The sequence below is a fragment of the Prunus dulcis genome, chromosome 1 (genome assembly GCF_902201215.1).
Source record: "Prunus dulcis chromosome 1, ALMONDv2, whole genome shotgun sequence".
In the NCBI taxonomy this organism is placed as follows: Eukaryota; Viridiplantae; Streptophyta; class Magnoliopsida; order Rosales; family Rosaceae; genus Prunus; species Prunus dulcis.
The window spans coordinates 8704747-8722465 of record NC_047650.1 but is presented as its reverse complement, the minus strand read 5'-3'; the positions used below and the strand labels follow the sequence as shown (position 1 = coordinate 8722465).

The 17719-nt window shown below is 41.2% G+C and overlaps 1 long non-coding RNA gene across 2 annotated transcripts; it reads left to right on the top strand.

The window, feature by feature from the left end:
• Positions 1 to 907: 907 nt before the first annotated feature.
• Positions 908 to 1789, top strand: LOC117614997. 2 transcript variants are annotated; one of them, XR_004583941.1, is made up of 2 exons: positions 908 to 980; positions 1115 to 1789. It is a non-coding gene; the product is annotated as an uncharacterized LOC117614997 (long non-coding RNA). The 2 variants fall into 2 exon arrangements; XR_004583940.1 differs by having other exon boundaries at positions 1063 to 1789.
• The last annotated feature ends 15930 nt before the right edge of the window (positions 1790 to 17719 follow it).

The following is a 17719-nucleotide window of genomic DNA, read 5'->3' as shown; positions in this document are numbered from 1 at the left end:
CCAAATCGATCAGCCTTCACTAAGTTGCCTTTCTCTTTGTCTATGACAAGGCCTCTAATAACCTATGGGAAAGGACGGAACAAAGGTAGGAAGGAAATGTTTTGTTAGAAATTCCGAAAACAAAGTTGCTGTGTATAGTTTCTGGATCTATTTTTATTAGAAAAGAAATGCTTCATATATGCAAAACATTCCAAGTGCGTCCTAACTGTGAGAGGCTGGTTACTGACTGGTATCGCCAGTTGACTAGCCTCTCACAGCTCGCATGCGCATACATGTTTCCATATAATCGACACTTTGAATTCTAGCAACGTAGGGGCAAAATACCATGTCATGGGTTCAGTTTTAATGGATGAAAATAACCTCATGCATCTTAGACTAATTGCCCATTAATCTATTATTAGTCATAAGCATCCTTAACAATATTATAATCACCTTGTCATCATTTTCTCTGTTTCTACTTTCTACCAAATACAAGCTCATCTCATGTTCCCAGCAAATGATAAGTAACTAAATTAGAAAAATTAGACCAATATCCCAACAAACTTCCAAGAAGTTCAAAGATTAACACAACAAAAACACAAAAAGAATGGCAATCGAGAGGACTGACTTGTCATGTCTGATGTCAGATATGCATGCCCAACACTCCAAGTTACACATAATATAATAAAAATATAGTCTACCTCCAAAAGTCATATTGGAAAATTCTACAGTGCGTCTGGTGTACAGATGCGCCACCTATTATGATCATTGGATGAGTAGTTGGGGCATGTGAAGTAATCCACACCGTTGATTGTTAGTTACCGGTTAACTTGTTGCTGTAGGTAAAACAAAAACAATTACTCTCTCCTTCAGTCAAAGACATTTAACAGCCACTGCTCTCATTTTTCTTTTCCTCCGAGTTTGATTCCTTCCACAGCTGCTCCTTTTCTCCTTCTGTGACAATGAGACAGTGCCAACGACCACATCTCCTCTCCTCTGAGGTAAGTCAGTCTGCTTATTCTCATTCTTCTATCTCCTTACATCGGTTTTTGAACAGAGCCGCTCCGCCTCCTCTTTTCTCAGTCTCTATTTGATTTTGATTCCTTCCACATGCGCTCCTCCTTCTGTGACGAAGTCGACGAGACAGCATCGGCGGCGTCATATCCTTTCCTCGATTCCTCTCTCATATCAGTTTAAGCTAAGCATCCTCTTTGATAATGGCTGAAAAGTGCATCGTTTATGTCCCTAAAATATACCCTTAGAGCTTATTTATTTACTAATTTATTCATTTTGGTCTACTATATTTTTAATTTTTCAAATAAAGTTTAATATTATTTTGCATTGATTTTGGCCAATTTTATGTAGGCAAATAATATTGGAATTATGTGGGCAGCTTACTGGAGTGCAAAAGAGATGAAGTAAAAGAGAAAACTAAGCTAATTGGTTGGAGACTTATCACGTGCTAAGTAAGAGATCAATGACTTATCAAAAGAGGAAGCTGACGTGCATAGGAGAATAGGAAGGGAAATTCACCGTGGAGAAGTTAAATTCAAGGAGGAAAATAAATCCTAAGTGGTTAGGGTTTGACTGATATAAAAGGGTGCTACTCGCTCTGTCTCAAGGATTCTGCTTTTTGGCCCAAAACACTTTATTTTTCTAGAGTTATTTTTCTTTGTTATGGAGAACTAACTCCCTAGCTAAGGCTAGGGGGAAGGCCTTCGAGATAGTATGTGGTTTCGTTAGTTTGATTCGAATGGAGATTCAATGTTAAATTCTTATTTATGGATTTGTTCAATTTAATTTTAGTTTTTCTCTTTGATTGATTGATGAGTGCTTGATAATCTTATTCATAGGTTCAATCATGCTTTTCCTATAGTTTACTAAAAACATCCATGCTTTTGAGATTTGAGAAAAATTAGTAGATTGCTTTGATTTCATTGAAATTATTTCTTCATAGGTTATTGCTGTAGGTACAGCCTATAGGTTATGCTTGAAATTCTCTCTAAACGAAATTAAATTGGTTTTTAATTATGAACAATCATAGTGAGAATCAAACTAATGGGATTACATATGTATTTTGAAGGTGGAACCCCAACGTCTTAGTGTTTTATTATTATTGAACTTTCTTTTTGTAGGGGACTTTTCCTTCCGGCAACTGTAAATGGGCTGGGCTGCCGTAAAGGGCAGACTAATGAAATTGTTCCCTTTGTCTGAGTTCGAAAATTAAGCCCCAAAAATGCTTCGAAAGGGCAGCAAAGCCTTAGGAAGTATTTTGGTTACCTTCACCAGCCAAAACAATGGCAACTTACAGGTAATTTTTGCATGCTTACAGATAAACTTTTGAGCTTGACATGAGAGGCATGTGGCATGGAAGCAAAATCAACATGAATTTAGCACTGAGGGGAAATTTAGGCTTTCTTAGGGGGGAAAGGTGAGAAAGGAGAGATTTGTAGGAGATTTGGTTGGGAAGAGAGAAATGAAGAACAATGCTCTTCCGGCAGCTTGACAGATAGTCTGTCTATCAGAAGAGAAGAATGGAGAAGAGGGTGAACAATGCACGAGATTGCTGGGTTTTTGCAAGTTAGAGAGAAAGCTTGCTCTCTGAATCTGGGTTGGATTTGTTAGGTAGGAGAAGCCTCATTTTATAGCCGCTAGAAACCACCGCTTCTCAAGAAACCCTAATGGCTTCTACCCATTTTGGCCAAGCTTTTCTTCTCATTTCTCATCTCCCTCCTTGACTCTTCCCATTTTGATGAAATCCCTTCTGTCTATTTGCACAAGATCAGAGTTTTTTTGAAGCTCAAGGCCCCTTTTTCCACGCAGCTGTCTCAATGGCAGATTTCCTTTCTCAGCCATCTCTTTTATTGCTTTCTTCCATTTTTTCCATGGCCAAGTCTGATGAGAAAAGGAGTTGGGATATATATGCTGGTTCGAAGGGTGTTTCTCTCTTTGGTATCTTACACGCTAATACCCCCTAGTTCCTTGGATGTTTTGGCTTTGGAACTTGCTCCCTCCATGTGCTGGAACCTCCCAGCAGCTCTGTTCAATGATCCTGCAGACTTTCTCTACGTGGCTTCTATTTTTCCAGCAAAGGGCTGAGATTTTTGTGGCTTATTTTGGGGTTTTGTATGGGCCAAGGTGGTTCCTTAAGCAAGTGGGCTATTTTTGTTAAACATTGGGCTTTTTGGTTGTGTCAATAGGCTATTTTGCTTGGGCTATTAGGCTATTTTTCTCTCTTGTGCTTACCCACATGTTTGGGCCTAAGAAATGGGCTTAAGTCTCGAGGCTCCCAAGCAACCCGAGACCTTCCATTTCTCGGCCCATCAATGGGCCTCATGTTGATTCATTACCATCCATGCCACAACCCACTCAAGCAAGCCTCGGGCTTTGAGTGGCTTGGGCCCACTTAGGTTTGTAGCGTGGTTGGGTGTGAGATAACGATTTCGTGCTTGGCATGGCATGTCGCTTAATTATGATGCTTGGTGGGATAATTAGCATGGATTTGTAGAGATAATGCATTTTATAATCTTAATTTCGATTCCTAGCATGATTATTTATTTGGCATGGCACATGGAGTGTGACTTGTGCATGGCGGACTTTCGTGTGCTCCAAATCGGGTCTTTTCTCAATAATATATCGTTTTGGGCCGAGAATATTTTCGGCCCAACCGTGAATTTTTTGGGCCTCAACATTAGCCTCTTTAATTGTTAGGGCCATGGATAAGTGCTGGAATGGGCCGAATAATTAATCCCGACCCAAAATCAAATTCATAAGCTCCAACAATTATTTGCGATTTCCCAGATACCAACTTCCTCATTCTTCCTATTTATTATTTCTTCCTTCTTTTCCTTCTTCTTTATGCGTACCAGAGTAAACCTCTTTTTACCACTTTCCCCTTCTTTCTCTTTCCTTCCTCCAGCGAACTTAGAGTGAGAGAGAGAGAGAGAGAGAGAGAGGGAGATCAGGCAACAACCACCCATTTTTAGCCGTTGGAAGAGAGTTCGAGCCGAATTCGACTCCGTCGTCCCCCTGTACGAAGAAACCCGCTTGCCAATGCTGGAAGAGATTGTCTCTGTGCAGAATTTTCTTCCAAAATTCTCAATTCCTTCTTTCTTGGTGCATCTGAGGCTATCCTTTGAGGGATTAACAAGGTATGCCATTTTCTCTGCAATTTCTTGAATCTATTGAGGGGTTTGTTGGGTTCTTCATACCCATGGGTTTTGCTCTTTGTTTTGGCAGCTAAGCATCCACTCTTTTTGACCCATCCACCTTTTTTTGGAGTAATCTTTAGCAAGGAAGGGGTTTGCATCAATTTTTGGGGGTTCTCCCATTTTGATTTCTTTATTTTTGGAAGCTGCTGGAAGGGTGCTGAAATTGAGAGGAAAAGTAGCTGGTATGGATTGCTCCACTTTTCTTTTCTCCATTTTTCTTCCCCTTTTTTATCATGCGGTGGCCCTTTTTTTGAGCTGGTGAAAAGGCTAAACTTTGCATGATGCTTTTTTCTGTGTAGGTGTATATGTCTTTGTCACAGGCAGGGGAATGTGAGTGCTTGAAGCTTTGACTTTTTTGCTACTGGAACCTTCGAATCTTCCAGCCTTCTAACTTGTATTTTTTTTTTTTTGGGCTTCTGTTTTAGTCTTTCGATAAGTGACTCTGCCAATTTGAGTATTTGAGGAATAAGGATAGACTGGTGCTTGGCCTAGGCTTACTCCTCTTGTGAACATATGCTTGATTAATTGTAGAGTTTGTTCTTGGCCGTGAGAAGTAGAAGTTGACAGGATGCATGTCTTGCAATCCTTGATTTTTGTTTTGAGAGAGAATTTGCTTGGCATGCTTATTGATTCACAAGATGAGAACTTTGTTTGTCACAAACTTGGGTCATAAATTGCATATTTGCTTGAACTCCTTTTTGATTCAACTATATGCATCACGAGCGTATGCTTCTAACTGCATAATTAATACACAGGGTTAGAGGCTATTGAAAGCTTGAGGAAAGCACCATTGGTTTTTTTTGTTTTTGTTTTTTGTTGTTGTGGCTTTGTGGGGATAGATATGAACATGTGTATGACAGGTCTGCAAGAACGCCGTGTGACTCATAGGGATTTTGTTTGTTTTTTTTGTTTTTTTGTTTCTATGAAAAAGGTTAATAGGAGGTAAATAGTGTTTAGTTTGTAACACTTGCTTTGTGAAAAAGGGTCTACTGGAATGATTGATTGAGCATGGAATGGGAACTTTGCTTGTCATGAGCTTGAGTAATAGATTGCATGATGCTTCGAAAACATTTTTGTTTATGCATTCCGCTTGGCGTGAGATAGCTTGCTTGGCTTGGCTTGGCTTGTGAAGTTCATGTTGCTTGCACGCTACTGTGGAAATTACTTGGCTTTAACACAGAGATGCTTTGCTCTTTTGCAGCATATTCTTTGTTGGCAATTCTTGCGGGGATTCACATAATAAGTCCCAATGACCTTTGTAATGAGTGATGGCCTATTTTCCCTTACACGATGGATTGAAGAAGAGATGCCTACCTTAATCTCTTAGAAACACTTGCCAAGACTTGATCATAGGCACTGGGTAAGCTTGGGAGGCTACTCTCATTTCCAGGCGCTGTATAGAGAAATGCATGTTTCCGGCGGCTACTTGAAATTTTTTTTTTTCAATACCATTGCAGCATCACTGAGGGCTGGCCATAGTGGTTCGATCGCGAGTTGACAAACCTAAGTACCAAAGATGTTTTGTGGATGATTGAAGGTTGGAAAGGAAACATCATTTTTTGACCTTACAGCAGCGTGTTGAAAAGGCTTAAGCATGTGTCTTATTAGGACTTTGCATGGACTTCCCTCTGAATACTTAGAAGAAGTTATAGCACACACTAATTTTGAGCACGAGCTGCCTGTAGCATGAAGATGTGTGCATGATCCCCTTAAGCAAGAGTTGTCGTTAATGTGTTAAGCCTTCAGGAACACGAATTGGAGAGCCAGTGCTGTAAGCTACGAGACCTTTTCCTTGACAAATGATCGACTGAGAATGGCGCTTGGTGCATGGTGGAAACATCGAAAGGATCATCTCATAGCGCTTTTTCTATTCTGTTTTAGTCATGCACCGTGATCTAGTTGAGGTACCCGATTCTCCTTCTTCGCACCGTAATATATATAATTTTTTTTCTTTTAATAGAAAGGGCATATCTTCCAGCACCATTCTTCGATAACACCCATCTTTATTTTTGCCTTGTAGATGGCATTTCTTTGTTGTGGGGAGCTAGCTTGGTGCATAGTAGCTTTTCCTTTCGAAACTGAAGGGTGTATTGATCTTTAGCACAGTTGACTGCATTTGGGCTTGAGTTGTAACTTTTTTTTTTTTGGAGAGCCTAAAGCTCATGTTGTTGGAAACTTGAAACACAACCTTGTTGCATACTTTCCGTCAGAACCTTTGATGTAGAATGCTTGAGATATTAAGCTTTGGCCTGTTTTGTACGCTTTGCATGAATTGTCGGGTTTTGGAATGCATTAAGATAAAGATTTTCAGCTTGTTCTGTACACTTAGCTTTGTTGTAAATGATGAAATGCATGAGTTGCTTGAGATTTTAACAGGTTGGGTTGTGGTAGGTGCAAGGTATATGCTGCCAATTTTTTTACAGGATCATAAAAGTGTTTGCCCCATTGCATCTACGTAATTTTTTTTTTTTTTTCACAAAGCCTTTCTTATGTGATCTGATTTTTCTTTCACAGCACCCCAATACGTACACTCTTTTCAAATATTGCAATGGATGGGATGATTTTCCTTCATAGCATGACCTTCCCCCCTTCCCCCAACTCCCCCCCCCTTTTTTTTGGGTTGAGAGCATATCACAAGTCGCGGAGGATACACGTCCTACTCCTCCTCTTGGGATGTCCAACGTAGCTGTTGACACTGCCCTGCGCCTTCCAGCAGCACAGCCTCTTGCTCCTTCTTTCCTAAGCACATCCGACACAACTGCTGGCACCTCTCCACAGCTTCCAACATCGCTTAGTCTTGACACATGCCTTCTTTCTTCTTGCAGGTTGTCTTTCCTTGGCTTGGTGATTGACTATCTTGGCGCATGGTTCTGTTTCCTTTGAGACCGCAAGATGCATAGGTCTTTAGCATGTGTAGTTTTATCTTGCTTTGACTGTAATTTTTTTTTTATAGACACTTTGACGACCACTTCATTATGACTTTGTAATGTAGTGTTGAATCACTGGAGCTTGTATTAATTTCTGAATGCTTGAGGCATGTTGTAATCTGCATGTCCTATATATATATTGCTTGGTTGGCAAAATTTGTTTTTATGAACTACTTGAGATTCTCTGATAGGTTGGGTATCCTTGAAAACAAGGTACATGCTGCTGAAATTTCAACAGGAGCGGAATTTCTAAAGTTTCTTTTGCACGGTTTATCTAGCCTCTGGGCTTGAAAAGCAACTTCTTGCCTTCCTTAAAAAGGGTTAGGCTAGCATGTGCATGATTCTTACCAAGGCTTTATAAAACTCCCAGATGTTGCGTATCATGTTGTTCCAGCACCTTAAGATTGTGTGCTTCTTTGTAATAGATCGGTTTTTTCGTGCCTTGTGCTATTTTTTGGTAAAGCGTCCTGCTTGTTGATGGTTCGGGACCCCATCCAAGTGACTTTGCTTGGCATGTCTTACTGCTAAGCGGCATGTTTTGTTTTTTTCTCTTTTTTTTTCCTTTTTTGTAAATTGGGGTCTAAAAATGTATAAAGGGGTAATAAAACTCCATATACATATATATATATATATATATATATTCAAAATAATCCTTCGTTCTCGTTGCAAAGCCCCTGCTACCATAATGGTGCATCATACAAAAGTTGTGAAAGCATATGGTGAAAACACAAAAGAGTTCATCGTTGAAATAAATTTAAAAAAGCCAAAAAAACAAGAGGATAGGTGCAAAAGCAACTCAGCAATAGTAAGGCTTTGAGCCACTTTGCATTGATGAATGCTCCAATCAAATCAAGCCCCCAAGTATGAAAGGGCCAAGGAGCGTGCATGACTTGCAATAGCATGAAAGCTTGTGGCTTATGTTGGCATGTATTTGGCATGTGTTGTACTAGGTTGCCATGCTCTGTAGAAATATTTAACAGAGCCACAGCTACTGCCTTACTTGAATGCGACGCATAACCCAACTAATCAAAGAGTGATTTGCGGCTCTTATAAGAGGTTACGGCAGCTGTCTCTAGATAATCTTGCTGATCAAATGAAGCCCCCGAGTGGCGTTCTTCCTTTTCACTCTTCCAAGCTTCCTGCCTATTTAGTTTGACTGAAATGCTTGTTTTCCTCACTGCTTCCAGCAGCTGAGAAAATTAGCTGATGTCAATATTCTCTAAATAAACTCTGTAATCTGCCATGATATTGCTGATGCAAATTTGGATAAGCGCCTCTTCGTCTTTCTCATCGTAGCAATCCAACGCTAGGTCCCGGAACCTGCGCACGAAGTCCACGGGATTCTCGCCATGTTTTTGACGAGTGTTGTTGAGTTGAGTGGTGGTGACTCTTTCTTCATGCTGGAAATACTTCTTACAAAACCTGCTTGCCAAATCTTCCCAAGAGCGGATAGAACCTGGTGCCAACGTCGTATACCATGTATAAGCACGATCGGTAAGGCTTTTTGAAAATTACCTAAGTCGGAGACTATAATCACCAGTATGTAGTCCCAAAGCATCGATGAAGTGGTTGACATGTTCCTTCGGGCTCCCCTTCATTCCATCGAAGAGAATAAAGTTTGGTGCGTCGTAGCCTTTAGGATATGGCTGCTGGAGTAAGCTTGATGGATACGGTGGCTGAGAAAGGTACTTCCAATCTTCTTGGCTTCGACTCAGTTTCTTTTCCAGCATGGCCATGACATCTTCTTGGGTGACAAAAGATGGTTCTTTTTGTTTAGACCTCTTTCCAGCAGCAATAGACTCTTGTGGAAGTTTCTTGTTTTCTTTGCTTCGCTTAGCAACTGAACTTTTCAGCTCATTGATTGTGTTTGCCATCTCCCTCTGGGTTTCCCTCATAGCATGGATGGATGCAACAAGGTCTGAGAGGGTAAAAGCTCCCTCACTTGCATGTTCTTCTTCTCTAAATGAGGCATTCTGCCTTGATTCCGAATCACCATGGCTTGGCCCATCTTGGGAAGTCATGTTGTTGCTTATGGTTTTCTTCTTTGGAGGCATCAATGAAGATAATTGACAAGACCCGATCCCAATTCCACTTTGGAATTCGAGCCGGATCCTGTGCGTGTCCGACACTTGGCGAATGTCGGGCACAAATGACCTTTTTACCCTTCCTGTTACAATTACGTTTAAAACTTCCCTTTGACTCCTGCCAAAAATTCGGCAGAGTCTCCCCTGTAATTTGTCCAAACCCAAAATCTTCCACCTGTTAAACAATTCTCAACTCTGGTTCTCACTACAACCAGATATCAGAGCAATTTCTACAAATTTACAGAACTTTAAGTACTTTACAACAAAATCCTACGTGTTTTGGGTGGCGCGGAGGCTAGAAGTGGCCCGTGGTGTATTCCTTCGCACTTCTACGGCCTGGAGGCGAAAAACAAGTTTGAAAGTGTGAGTGGACAAAATAACGTTCTCAAATCAGTTTACAAACACAATAACCCCCATTATAAAATAAATAGGGATATAAATCTATAGTTCGTCTGTAATCAAATAATAAGCATTCAAATCAATATGTATGTGTATACGTATCGATACAGATGTAAAAATATGCACGAATATCAAGAAAACTGGTATAAAATGACTGAAAACAATAATGTTATAAAAGCACTGAAATTCCTTTAAAACTACTACCTAGGTGTACCCTTGTAAAATCCGTCAACTCCCCTGGCAGGTCTCGGCAACACATAGTCTATCCAAGCCGCAAACTGGCAGGATTCAGAGGACTATAGTCAGCCTGATCCGCTGGCAGGTCTCGATGACACCAAGTCGACTCGAGCCGCTCTGGAGGGATTCATGGGACCGTAGTCACCCTGATCCGCAATCCTGGCAGGTCTCGGGGACACGAAGTCAGCCGAGCCGCAAATCCTGGCAGGTCTCGGGACACCAAGTCTGCCGAGCCGCAAATCCTGGCACTCACGGTTCGAGCTTTTCCGAAACGGGTACATAGACTGTAAATAGACTGGATGTCCGTAGACATCGGTCCATCTGAGGGTAATCACCAAAAACGGGTACATGGTGGTTCTTAAAATAAATTATTTGAGAAAAATCTGATAAATAACTGTAATCTAAAATTTTGCTGCTATCTTATCTGATACAAGTCTCAAACTCTGTTTCTATAACTTTTTTAGCATGTGCAAGTAAGCAGCATAAAATTATAGAAATATTACTGCACTAATCATGCTCGGAAACATTTAATAACACTTATTCAAGATCAAATAAGAAATTTAATTATAAAAACCGTTTAGAAAAGAAAAGTCCACTCACTGCTGGTCCGAGCTAGCTGGACCTTTTGAAGGTCCCTCTTGTGGATCGGTTGGGCCTCTGGTGCCTGACTAACCAAGAATATTAAATTAATAAAACTGCTCACTAAAACATTAAATTAAAAACCCTGACCCCCGGCTCCTAGAAATGCGTGCACTCATTTTAAAGTCACTCCTATGCCCACTTTAGTGGTTCAGAGAATTGGAACGGTCTTAAAAGATCCGAAGCTGTATTAAGCGATAAACTGTCAGACCGGCCGATCCGGAACCCCGTGGGGTCCACGATCTCCGATGGCCAATATGAGATTCTCTAAAGGTTTCTCACAGAGAAAGACCCATGTTCCGCAAGTTTGGTCCGAAACGGACGGTCGGATTAGTCAAAATCGCGTTATTGCTTAAAATCCAAACCCTAGCTCCAGGGTTCGCCATTTCGGAGTATCCGGGACTCCGATTCGCAATCCGTTCAATCCTACACGATCCTGAAATTATGTAGAACGACATACCCAAAGTTGAGTGCGTTCCAACGGCTTGACGACACTGCACCAGGGATCGCGCAATATGAAAAATTCGGGGCTGAAACGGATTCCAAATCGAGATCCGCGAAATCCTACACGCTCGTGATGACACGAGGATCGCAGAACTACTCAGAATTGCTACTGTACCCTCACCCACGCGCCGCCACACGTGCCGGCAGCTTGGGTGTCCAAAGCGGTACCGGGTCGCAGGAAATACTCAAAACCGAGACTCCAAACTTCTATCCTAGGTAAAACACCCCATTTAGAGTCACTTTTGTTCTTGGACATACCCCAAAAAGTGGCCGAAAATGGCCGATCACGGCGGCCGAAATTCAGCCGATTTTCAATTCGAAAATCGAGTGTTCTACAACTAAAATGGATCAAAACCCAGCCAACCATCAGTTAGAGCACGAAAAATAGGTAAGAATCCATACCTTACTCGAACGATTTGGTGGAGAAACGAAGGAGAACGAGAGGTCTGAAATTCTAGTGAAAACCGGCGGTTCTGCTCCAGTTTCCGGCGAGCTTCGGCCGGTGCAAGGGCGGCGACGGGTCGTGGCGTGACGGCGAGGGTGTGACGATTCCGATGGTACCCACGCCGGAGATTGAGACGGCGTGTGGCGTCGGCTGGAATGAACGGAAGAGGAAGGGGCTGCGGCGCGACGGGAGGGAGGAGAGAGAGAAGAGAGAGAAAGCTGAGGGGAAGAGAGGGAGAGAGAAGAGATAAAAATTTGACTTTTTCCAATTTACCATTTTCCCTTCGCGGTATTTTGACCGTATTTTCTTCGTTACAACTTCGATTCGAGTCTACTCCGTGTCTACGGACTCGTTTCGTCGTGCACTACGCAGCGGTGTAAGCGGAATTGCCAAATTCTTTCTCGGTCAAAAAGTCAACTTTCTCCCTATTAAATAATGCGAGGGCAAAATCGTCTTTCTCCTAGAATAAATTAATACTGATTTTTAGATATTTTATTTTGGGTTATTACAATAATGGCAAAATCCCCAGCAGAGTCGCCAATTTATGTAAGGGCCTTTTGCTTCCGGTAGCTGTAAATGGGATGGGCTGCCGTAAAAGGCATACTGATGAAATTGTCCCCTTTGTCTGAGTTCGAAAATTAAGCTCCAAAAATGCTTCGAAAGGGCATTAAAGCCTTAGGAAGTATTTTGGTTACCTTCACCAGCCAAAACAATGGCAACTTACAGGTAATTTTTGCATGCTTACAGATAAACTTTTGAGCTTGGCATGAGAGGCATGTGGCATGGAAGCAAAATCAACATGAGTTTAGTACTGAGGGGAAATTTAGGCTTTCTTAGGGGGGAAAAGGGGAAGTGTTAAGGGGGGAAAAGGGGAAGTGTTAAGGAGAGAAAGGAGAGATTTGTTGGAGATTTGGCTAGGAAGAGAGAAATGAAGAACAATGCTCTTCCGGCAGCTTGACAGATAGTCTGTCTGCCAGAAGAGAAGAATGGAGAAGAGGGTGAACTGTAATAACCCAAACCTTAATTACTATTTAATTAGTAATTTATTAAGAGGAAAAGACAAGTTTGCTCTTGGAATAATTTATTAAAGAAAAGTTGACTTTTTGACCGTGAAGGAATTTGACAATCTCACACACACCGTTGCATAGAGCACGACGAAACAAGTTCGTAGACATGAAGTGGACTCGAATTGGAGCTTTAACGAAGAAAATACGGTTAAAATACCCCGATGGGCAAAACGGTAAGTTGAAAAATCAGATTTTTAAAACCCTCATTCTCTTTCTTCTCCCTCAGTTTCTCTCTCTCTCTCTCTCTCTCTCTCTCTCTCTCTCTCTCTCTCTCTCTCTCTCTCTCCCGTCGCGACAATCCCCTCCCTCTTACACACAGCCGATCGGTCCTCTCCTCGCCGCCACCACGTCCGGCCGCCATCTACGTCGGTACCAGTCCCAAAAGAACCAGCTCATCCTCCTTTACAAGTCCCAGCCCTCGGCCGCTCCACTCAACCGCCGGTGTCGCCGGAATTTGCAGAAATCCGGTGGTTTTTTCCAAATCTTCAAACCACTCATTCTCCCTCATTTCTTCACCAAATTTGACGAGTAAGGTATGGATTTCTACCTATTTTCCATGCTCTAGCTGCCTGTTGGGTCCAAAAACCACTCATTCTCCGATCAGTTTTTGGGGTAGGTCCAAAAACAAAAGTGGCTCCAAATAGGGTGTTATACCTAGGGCAGGAGTTTGGAGCCGTGGTTTTGAGATTTTCTGGCGATACGTAATCGCTTTGGACACCTAGTGCTGCCGGCGCGTGCGGCGGGGCATGGGCGAGGGTAGTGAAGTGTCACTGTGTCTCGATGAGATCCTTAGGTTGTCACGAGCGCGTAGGAAGTCACAGATCACAATTTGGATACCGTTTGAGCCTCGAACGGATTTTCCATATTGTGCGATTTTCGGGTTCAATATGGTTGAGACTTTGGATCGTAATCAGTTTCAGATATGTTACTCTGGACAATTTCAGAATTGTATAGGATTCGACGGATCGTGAATCAGAGTCCCGGATACTCCGAAATCGCGAACCCTAGGGCTAGGGTTTAGAAATCGTACGATTGTACGATCATGATTAATCCGACCATCCGATCCAGACCAAACCCTCGGGACATGTGTCCTAGATATATTGGACCTTCTAGCGGCTTCCGGATCATATTGTGAGGTCATGGACCCGCGGGGTCTCGGGTTGACTTTTTGAAACTTTAGCGCTTTTTGAGTCCCAAGATACTGCTAAACTATTCCAGGCTTTTATGGGCATAGGGATAACTTTAATCTGATGCACATACTTCTAGGAGCCGGGGTCAGGGTTTTTATATTAATACTATATTGTATTAATAGAATTTTATGGTCATTGAATCAGGCACCCGGGCACCAGTTGACCCGTAGGAGGGACCTTCAAGAGGTCTAGCGAGCACGGACTACCAGTGAGTGGACTCTTCGTTTTTACAAATGAATTTAAGCAGTTCTGTTTCAGTTACAGTATTTGATCTTGAATAAATTTTATTCAAAGATTAGTGTTATCAGCTGTTCTATGCTTTTGAATATCTTATTTTGCATGCTGCCGAGTGGAATACCCTTTAAAGGATATAGGAAAAAAAATTCTAGGTAATTATCAGATAAGTGGCAGCAGAATTTTAGAGTTTACAGAAATTCAGTTATTCAACAGATTTTCTTCAGAAATTTTATATTTTCTTAACCCACCTTGTACCCAGATATTAAATGTTGCCTTCGGATTATATTGGTTGCCTTCGGTTTTGTCAGCATGCTTGACAGTTGCCCCATTAGTTCTTTGGTACTCGAACTCGTGTGGAGCGAGTAATTGCGGATCAGGTAGACTACGGTCCCCTGATTCCTGCGAGTTGCGACTCGGACTGACCTCGTGTCACTGAGACCTGCGAGTACGTGTCACCATAGTGATGCAAGGAATTGGCGGATCTTAGAAATTGACGGAAATAAGGGATACACCTAGGTGGTAGTTTTAAACTGTTTTCAGTGCCTTGAGAAATTAATGTTGACCATGAGTATGCTTGGCTTATATACACGTATAATTATATGAGTACATTGATTTCAGAAATAAGGAGAAGAATTTAGTTTGTATAACTGTTTTTACAGTGGGTTAGTATGTTCATATGCTATTTTCTAAACTTTGTTTTTGGGTCCACTCACCTTTTTTAATGTTTTGCGCCCCTAGGCAGTAGGCGTTCACAGGAATCCACCACCGGGCCGTTTTCCACCTTTCGCGCCTTTCTTTTGATGTAGGACTTTTGTTTTGTAAAAAGATTGACTCCTTTGTAAATTCTTAGTTGTCGCTCTGATAATTTGCCCTAGACTTAGAATGTAACTATTGGAATGTATATATATGTATACTGGCAGTTGGTTGTATATATATACTTGTTTGGCAGGTGTAAATGTTTTGGTATTGAGCTAGTTACAAGCGAAACTCTGCCGGTTTTTGGGTAGAAGTCAACCTTGTTATTTTATCATGCTTTGCATAGAAGGGCAATTAGGTCATTTGTGCCCGACATCCGCCAGGTGTCGGACACACACAGGGTCCGGCTCAGATTCCAAAGCGGAATTTGGATCGGGTCCTGTCATGAACAGTGCACGAGATTGCTAGGTTTTTGCAAGTTAGAGAGAAAGCTTGCTCTCTGAATATGGGTTGGATTTGTTAGGTAGGAGAAGCCTCATTTTATAGCCGCTGGAAACCACCGCTTCTCAAGAAACCCTAATGGCTTCTACTCATTTTGGCCAAGCTTTTCCTCTCATTTCTCATCTCCCTCCTTGACTCTTCCCATTTTGATGAAATCCCTTCTGTCTATTTGCACAAGATCAGAGTTTTTTTGAAGCTGAAGGCCCCCTTTTCCCGCAGCTGTCTCAATGGTAGATTTCCTTTCCCAGCCATCTCTTTTATTGCTTTCTTCCCTTTTTTCCATGGCCAAGTTTGATGAGAAAAGGAGTTGGGATATATATGCTGGTTCGAAGGGTGTTTCTCTCTTTGGTATCTTACACGCTAATACCCCCTAGTTCCTTGGATGTTTTGGCTTTGGAACTTGCTCCCTCCATGTGCTGGAACCTCCCAGCAGCTCTGTTCAATGATCCTGCAGACTTTCTCTACGTGGCTTCTATTTTTCCAGCAAAGGGCTGAGATTTTTGTGGCTTATTTTGGGGTTTTGTATGGGCCAAGGTGGTTCCTTAAGCAAGTGGGCTATTTTTGTTAAACATTGGGCTTTTTGGTTGTGTCAATAGGCTATTTTGCTTGGGCTATTAGGCTATTTTTCTCTCTTGTGCTTACCCACATGTTTGGGCCTAAGAAATGGGCTTAAGTCTCGAGGCTCCCAAGCAACCCGAGACCTTCCATTTCTCGGCCCATCAATGGGCCTCATGTTGATTCATTACCATCCATGCCACAACCCACTCAAGCAAGCCTCGGGCTTTTGAGTGGCTTGGGCCCACTTAGGCTTGTAGCGTGGTTGGGTGTGAGATAACGATTTCGTGCTTGGCATGGCATGTCGCTTGGCATGTTTTAATTATGATGCTTGGTGGGATAATTAGCATGGATTTGTAGAGCTAATGCATTTTATAATCTTAATCTCGATTCCTAGCATGACGGATTATTTATTTGGCATGGTATATGGAGTGTGACTTGTGCATGGTGGACTTTCGTGTGCTCCAAATCGGGTCTTTTCTCAGTAATATATCGTTTTGGGCCGTGAATATTTTCGGGCCCAACCGTGGGTTTTTTGGGCCTCAACACTTTTAATCGTTTAATCTTATTTTTCTTGTTGCAGTTATCTTATGTATTTTGTGCACTTTAACACTGCTCTATGTAGATACGATACTCGACTTACGAGATTTACTATTGCGCGACACCTGCACTTGGGTTTAGCAAGCACTCTTCCTTTTAATATAGGGTTTTTTCTGTTAAATTAGGCTTGTCAAATTAGGGCTTCTGAATTGAATTGGGGGTTGAGGTAGATGATTTTTCTGTTAAATTAAGGCTGTCAAGGTAGTTGAGACTGTGATGGATTGATAGTTTTTTATTCTAGATATTTGGTGGGTCTATTTTATTTGATTTGTTAATCTTTGAATATTGATAAGTTTGGAGCTCATTGATTGGAATGTATTGGTCTTCAAAGCTTTTTTTTTTCTCGTTCTATAACTGCCTTGACAAGTTATTTACAGTGTGTAGACTTAAATTTCGACCTCCAATCTCTCACACCTCTATATGCTCTTATTTTTCTTTTTATATATAAATATAAATTGGGTTCAGTTCCTTAGTGTGTTTTGTTTTCTGGTTTCTGGTTTCTCTTTCAGGTAATAATTTTCTGGTTTAATTTGTTGGTGGGTAGGCATTATGATTCTGCTTTGGGTTGAATTTTTTTTAAAATTTTTGTTTCTCTGCTATCCATTAGTTGATGTGTAGATTTATAGCAACTGCTTCTTCTTGGTTAATCTTCATCACACATCCCTCCAGATTTATAACTACTGCTAGTTCTTCGTTTTTTAAATTATATATATATATTTCATTTTTATGCTTTTAGTTAGCATGTTACTAAATTTTCAAAAAACTTTAATTATGGTTCTGATTGAAAAAGCTTCTAAGCTGCTTCTGGCCATGGAGTTATGTTCTAAACTAGTATTTGCCAAATTGAAAGTTCGACAATGATTGCAGTGCTATTTTATCATATTTGCTTTTGTATTGTAGGGAATTTTGATTCCTCAGTTCTTTCCACTGCAATACCATTAATCTTTCGCTTGTATTCAGGGGTGGAGCCATAGCAAGGCCTGTCATGGCCTTGGCCCCCCCATTTAATTTTTAATCTCTTATAATATGTTATAAAATATATGATATAGCAATATAATTACTGCAATTAGATTAGTGGTGGCCCTCCTAGTTGAAGATGAAAAAATTATGTGGAAGTGATTTTGAAATTTTGACCCCTCCATACTAAGAATCCTAGCTCCACCACTGCCTGTATTGTAGGGAATTTTGTTTCCTCTGGCCCCAAAGCAAAGACTAGGTAATTTGGATTTGAAACATGTGCACTTCGATTTATGTTCTTAGGTAAATTTTCTTTCTTTATATGATTGCTTTGAGTGTTGTTGTTTCTGTTGCATTTAATTTTGTTTATGTAAGTGAAAGTTCAACAACTGAAATAAACTTTTAATCATGGTCATAGTAGAAAAAATATGGTGGCGGTTGCTGTGGTCTCTGAGATAGTTGCAGGCCTTTACAAAGGTATAGTTCTAACT